We start from the raw sequence: 7,500 nt of genomic DNA, 5'->3' as shown, positions 1-7,500 counted from the left end.
TCATCTACCCTGGGCATAGGATAAGTATCAAATTTTGACACCGCGTTTAGTTTCCGGTAGTCATTACAAAACCTTGTTGTACCATCTGGCTTTGGGACTAAGACTATAGGGCTGTTCCACCCACTTTGGGATTCCTCAATTACACCTAGTTTTAGCATTTTTTTAACCTCTAAACTTATAGCCTTTCTTTTGGCCTCTGGGATTCGGTACGGTTTAAGGTTAACTCGAACCCCCGGTTCAGAGACTAGGTCATGTTCAATTACGCTAGTTCTACCTGGCCGTATAGAGAAGATTTCTTTGTTTCTTCTCACTAAATTCTGAACCTCTCGTTTCTGATGAACAGACAGGGTTTCAGCTATGCTAACCTCTGGGTCAGTTTCTTGATTCTCTGACGGACCTGGGGGTACTAGGGTTAACAAGACTTCTCTATCTTTCCAGGGCTTGAGTAGGTTTATATGGTAAATTTGCTCAGGTTTCCTCCTACCTGGCTGTCTTACCTTATAATTTACTTCTCCCACTCTTTCCAAGACCTCATATGGCCCATGCCATTTAGCAAGGAATTTACTCTCCACGGTGGGAACCAGAACTAGTACCCTATCACCTGGAAAAAAAATTCTGACCCTAGCACCCTTATTATACGTATTCCTCTGTGCTTCTTGAGCTTTCTCCATGTGTTCCCTCACTATGGGTAGGACTGCAGCAATGCGGTCCTGCATCTGGGCAACATGCTCTATTACACTTCTGTAAGGGGTAACCTCGTGTTCCCAAGTCTCTTTGGCTATATCCAGTAAGCCCCTTGGGTGTCGGCCATACAATAGTTCAAACGGGGAGAAGCCTGTGGATGATTGGGGAACTTCCCTAATGGCAAATAACAGGTACTGCTGCGGCACAGTTTATTCGAGCATTTGCCCGTTCTGTGCCGCAGCAGTAGCCTGGCGCGCGCCCGAGCGTGACGGGCGCACGCCGAAGCAGCGGAAGAGCGCCCTCCGATCGGGGCGCTCTCCCTACCGCTGCCGGGTCCGCCGGGTCCCCCGGAACCCCCTGCCGCTGTCCCGCGATCGCGGGACACCAGGGCTCCCTCGGGGAGCCCCTGGACACGCGTGCAGGGGGCGCACACTCCCGATGACGCGTGACCGCGCGTCTATGACGCGCGGCACGCCGAGGGGCGGCCACTAGCAAACCGGGAGATTTCCCGGCTTGCGGTACCGACCACACTTCAATAAAGTGTGTCGGTAGTGTACGGTAACAAACAATCCCAGTTTTTCCCATCTTTATCAACCGCCCGCCGTAACATGCTCTTTAAGGTTTTATTGAACCTTTCCACTAAACCATCTGTTTGTGGATGATAGACTGAGGTTCTGAGATGCTTGATTTTTAGGAGTTTACATAGCTCTTTTGTTACTTGGGACATAAATGGTGTTCCCTGGTCAGATAGAATCTCTTTAGGAATCCCGACCCGGGAAAACAGAACTACTAACTCTTTTGCTATGTTTTTAGCAGAGGTGCTACGTAGGGGAACTGCCTCCGGATATCGGGTGGCATAATCTAATATTACCAATATATGCTGATGTCCCCTAGCAGACTTTATTAGGGGTCCTACTAGATCCATAGCAATCCGGTCAAATGGTACCTCTATTATGGGAAGGGGTACCAATGGGCTGCGGTACGCCTTGAACGGTGCGGTGATCTGACATTCTGGGCATGAGGAACAATAATTCGTAATTTCTGCCAGAACCCCAGGCCAATAGAAGCTTCGGAGAACCTTTTCTTTTGTCTTTTCCACCCCTAGGTGTCCCCCCAATGGATGACTATGTGCGAGGTGTAATACTACATTACGGAATGTCCGTGGTACCAACAATTGTTTAGTTGTAACTGATTTCCTTTTATCAACCCGATATACTAGGTCGTTCTCTACCTCGAAGTAGGGGTAAGCAAGTGACCTATCTGGTTGGCCAGGAGTACTATTCTGGTCCCGTATATTTCCCCTTGCTACCGCTAATGTGGGGTCCTCCCACTGGGCCTTCTTAAAACTCCCAGGACTGACCTCTAGGTCAGCGAGGGTCTTATCCAGCTCTGGGGTGGTAAGTGTCTGCTCAACATCTTGATTTGGGGTATTCCCTACCAAAGTAGTGATGGGGAAGGGAATTTTACAGCACTCCTCCTTTTCCCCCTTCTTATTTGGGCCCTCGTCAACCTCCATTTCTGAAAAAGGGAAAGGATTTGTTTCTTCTAATACTTCGTTATGGTCCGCTATTGAACTCTGGGCGCTATTCTGAGCGGGGGACCACATTTTTAGAAAATGGGGAAAGTCGGTCCCTATTAACACATCATGTGCCAGTTTGGGTACAATACCCACCTTGAAATCTAAAGAACCAAACTCTGTTTCAAAAAAAACATCAACAGTGGAATATTCATGATTATCCCCATGTATACAACAAATTGCCACTCTTTGCGAACTGTTTCCCTGTTTCTTCTTAATGGGCAAGAGGTATTCGGACACTAGTGTGACCATGCTCCCAGAGTCAAGAAGTGCCCGAACCCTCTTACTATTAACCTTTACAAATGCCCACAGATGGTTATTCAAGGGGTCCTCTGGGCTAGGGCCCATACATTGGGACAACAGCGAATAATGTTCCACGCTGTTGCATTGCATGGGCTCATCATTTAGTGGGCAGATTTTTGCTGTGTGGCCCCTCTCATGACAATTTACACATTTAGGTACATAGTCTGTGTCCCACTTAGAGCCTTTTCCCGGCTCCCCATGTTGGCTATTGCCCTTAGTGTGCGAACCACTGTTGCTGGTGCTGCGTGAAGGTGGTCGCTGCTCTTCAGCGCCCCTTAACCCCGGTACCCTTTTACCGTCTCTGGAAGAGTCCTGGAACCTCGGGTAGTGGGGTTGCTCCACGACTGCGGGTTGCGGGTGCTCTTCTGCTGCATTGTACCTTTCTACGAGGGCCACAAGCTCATCCGCATTGTGGGGGTCACTCCGACTGACCCAACGGCGTAAGGCAGAGGGAAGTTTCCTCAAGAACTGGTCCATGACCAACCGTTCCACGATGTGGCTGGCTGAGTTGATCTCGGGTTGTAGCCACTTCCGGGCGAGGTGGATGAGGTCATACATCTGGCTTCGGGTGGCTTTATCCATCGTGAAGGACCATGCGTGAAACCTTTGGGCGCGAACAGCCGTGGTTACGCCGAGGCGGGCGAGGATCTCGAACTTCAATTTTGCATAGACGTTAGCTTCGGCTGGCTCTAGATCAAAGTAAGCCTTCTGGGGTTCGCCGCTTAGGAAGGGTGCGATTAGACCAGCCCACTCAGCTTCTGGCCATCCCTCTCTCTGCGCCGTGCGTTCAAACGTGAGAAGATAGGCTTCCACATCATCCGAGGGTCCCATCTTCTGAAGGTAGTGGCTTGCCCTGGTCATTTTCGGAACTGGGGCTGCCGCTGCCAGTGGAAGGTTACTGATAGTCCCCCTCAGGATCTCGAGTTCCTGCTGTAAGCCCTGAGCGAACCGCTGTTGCTCCTCTCTCAGCAAGCGGTTTGTCTCTTGCTGGTTTGCATTCGCGTTTTGCAGGGCTTCATTCGTCTGTTGCTGGTTTGCATTCGCCTGTTGCTGGTTTGCATTCGCCTGTTGCTGGTTTGCATTAATCTCTTGCTGGGCTATTAGCAGCTGTTGCTGGGCTGCATTCGTCTGCTGCTGGTTTGCATTAATTTCTTGCTGGGCTATTAACAGCTGTTGCTGGATTTCATTCGCGTCTTTCTGGGCAGCGACATTGCGTACCAGCGCACTCACCACGTCTTCCATCTTGTTTGCAGAGGATGAAAAAAAACTTTTTTTTTTTTTTTTTTTTTCAAAGTTCTTCAACCCGCAGACCCCCTAGTGCTCTGCCCGCATTCTCCACCATATGTGACAAACGGCTTACTCCGGGGCTCCGTCGTTTGTCCGGGACTGTTTAGAACACGGTCTTTTAGGGTAGGTTAAATGATGAGGCGTCACGTACTGTTCCTTTAAACAGGCTATGCCTGGTTTATTCAGTCCCAGGCACTGAGACTGCCACAGTGCATACAACAGAAAACAGATCAAAACAAAAGCTGCTCACCTGAGCGATAACTTAACTTAGATATCCCTGACTCAGGGTTGGAAGTGGCTTTTCCACTTCCAACAACAAAACACGGTACTTTTGCAGTCTTACACAAATGAACAGAAAGATTGAACCTCTTTGGGGAAGAGGCTTCTCCCCTCTGTAGTTCAGCAGCCTTCCAGCCTCCTGGCTCTTGTGGGGAGACCAGAGCAAACAGGAAATCAGTCTTTCATACCTGATTCCTAATTAGCATGACAGGTGACAGAAATCAGGCAGCAGACAAACTCTGGTCTGGATCTCTCATCCCTCAGTTCCAGCGCTTGCCAAACTGTGGGATGGAGTGTATGTATTATAAGGCTGCACTCCCAGGCCAAACAGGATAGAAACTGTCTAGTATCCTGGGAGCCCTATATACGGAATTTATTACCATCCCCTGGTTTCTGTCACAATATATATATATATATATACGACTATTAAGGTTAAAGATAATGGTGAAATACAGGGTTGCAGACCTGTCTAAGACATGCAAATGAATATACAGGAATATTTACAGTATATATATATATATATATATATGGCCACCAGAATACCAAGAAGTGATCTCCTTGAATACAAACAGAAGGAGACAAGCGACAGGGTTCCTTTGGTGGTCACATATAACCCACACCTAGGAGACCTACGCAAGATCGCCAGGAAACTACAACCCATCCTCCAGGAAGATACAAGACTGCAACAGGTCTTCCCTGAAGCACCCTTATTATCATACAGACAACCCCATAATCTCAAGAATATTATGGTGAGGAGTAAAGTATTCAGCAGTACAACTGAATGCGGGACAAAACCATGCCAGGACCCAAGATGCAAAACCTGCGCAATGCTCTACACAGCGGACACAATACAAATACCACACAAGAATCGGGAATACAAAATCAGAGGAGGGTTCACCTGTTCCTCCAGCAATGTCGTGTACCTCATCATGTGCATGAAATGCCCAGGGGGCTGCTACTACATAGGTGAGACAGGACAGGGGCTAAACAAGAGAATGAACCTGCATCGCCACAGCATCACACGCGGAACAAGAGACAGTCCTGTTGGCGAACATTTCTCTGACTCTGGCCATAAGATGAACGATCTGAGGGTTGCCATACTCAAAGGTAATCTTAAAACCCCGAAAGAGAGACGGTTGCATGAATACAAATTTATGCAACTGTTCGGGACACTTAGCAGTGGCCTAAACAGAGATCGAAATTTTATGAGTCATTACTGACACTAGCGAACTCTCTTCCCATGAGCGCTAAAGGCCATGTCTGTACATACTGTGCTATATGTATGCACACACAGCTGTCTCTCACACATACTAATACTCCTTATTTTTCCATCCATATACACCAATAGGGACCACATAGTATCCACACACACTTTTAGTTGTGCTACAAACTCTCACATTTCCACACCCACCCACACCATTTATATCCCTCTCACTCCACACACACTTTGTGTAGAGCACTGTTTATACTGTGGGCTCTCCGTTCATTTTTATTCACACTGATACACATACACACTCTTTCTTCACTTGCTTTCAGTTACCCTTTGACACCTCTAGCCATAAAACACATCCACACCGGGGGAAGGAGAAGCACAGATAACATTCCAAGAGACACTGTTTTTAAGTTATCCTTGCTTCATTCATTGTAACATCGCCGGAAGAAGAGATCAGTGTATCTCGAAAGCTCGCACAAATAAAAGCATTTCGTTAGCCACAGAACGGTATCATCTATTTATTTTTTGATTATTGAAGCTCGGCTAACACAGTACTGATACCTCTACATGTATATATATATATATATATATATATATATATATATATATATATATATATATATATGTTCAAATAACGGGGGGAAAAAAGGGGGGAAGGTGGGGAAAAAAACCTCGCATCTACTTTTGCAATATTAATGCCACCATAAGCCAATAAATAACTTTACATCAGTAAGAATTGGCGGTGCTCACGGGTTGTAAATAGTATGAGTGAAAAGAGAAAAAAGTAACCCGTATGGGAGCACTCAGGTATGCAGATTAACATATAGTATTTTATTTATTTGACACAGTGCAAAAAAGGATAAGTAAACAGTACATGATTAAAAACACTTAAAAAAGGCTAGGACCCCTGTCACGGGTACTACCCATAGACACAAGTGGGCAAAACTAGGGAATGACTCAAATTGTCAACCCTTAACATGAAAATGGATAGTGACTCAAGAAACACTTGGATCGGTCAGAATAAATCACAACAGCTTAATGGGTTCACAGGCACCTATACAAAGCTAAAGATAATACGTACTACACACCAATGAAGTGACTAGTCAAAATATAAATGACAATCTTAAACCATCATGAATCTGCTTGAGCATACAATTATGTAACCAATACCAACAGCACAAATTAATCACTTGAAGGAAAAAGGTGGCATGATGGGATGAAGTCACTAGATGTGTAGAGCAATGAAGTGTGTGAATAGCATGTATGGAAAATTGCCTGATGAACACCTATTAGATAACCTTGTGTGTGTTGTCAGTATCCATAATGAAAAAATAGAGTGTCACAGTCCAGAGATTAGTTGCACCAGTGCTGGGTAGCATAGTTACGTGAACATCTGTCAGGGGTCCTGCCTAGCACCCCCACTCCGACGCGTTTCGTCCAGAGACTTAGACTTGGAGTGGGGGTGCGTCGGAGTGGGGGTGCTAGGCAGGACCCCTGACAGATGTTCACGTAACTATGCTACCCAGCACTGGTGCAACTAATCTCTGGACTGTGACACTCTATTTTTTCATTATGGATACTGACAACACACACAAGGTTATCTAATAGGTGTTCATCAGGCAATTTTCCATACATGCTATTCACACACTTCATTGCTCTACACATCTAGTGACTTCATCCCATCATGCCACCTTTTTCCTTCAAGTGATTAATTTGTGCTGTTGGTATTGGTTACATAATTGTATGCTCAAGCAGATTCATGATGGTTTAAGATTGTCATTTATATTTTGACTAGTCACTTCATTGGTGTGTAGTACGTATTATCTTTAGCTTTGTATAGGTGCCTGTGAACCCATTAACCTGTTGTGATTTATTCTGACCGATCCAAGTGTTTCTTGAGTCACTATCCATTTTCATGTTAAGGGTTGACAATTTGAGTCATTCCCTAGTTTTGCCCACTTGTGTCTATGGGTAGTACCCGTGACAGGGGTCCTAGCCTTTTTTAAGTGTTTTTAATCATGTACTGTTTACTTATCCTTTTTTGCACTGTGTCAAATAAATAAAATACTATATGTTAATCTGCATACCTGAGTGCTCCCATACGGGTTACTTTTTTCTCTTTTCACTCATACTATTTACAACCCGTGAGCACCGCCAA

The sequence above is a fragment of the Ascaphus truei genome, unplaced genomic scaffold (genome assembly GCF_040206685.1).
Source record: "Ascaphus truei isolate aAscTru1 unplaced genomic scaffold, aAscTru1.hap1 HAP1_SCAFFOLD_148, whole genome shotgun sequence".
Lineage (NCBI taxonomy): Eukaryota > Metazoa > Chordata > Amphibia > Anura > Ascaphidae > Ascaphus > Ascaphus truei.
The sequence above is the reverse complement of the archived record's forward strand: the minus strand, read 5'-3'. Positions refer to the sequence as shown.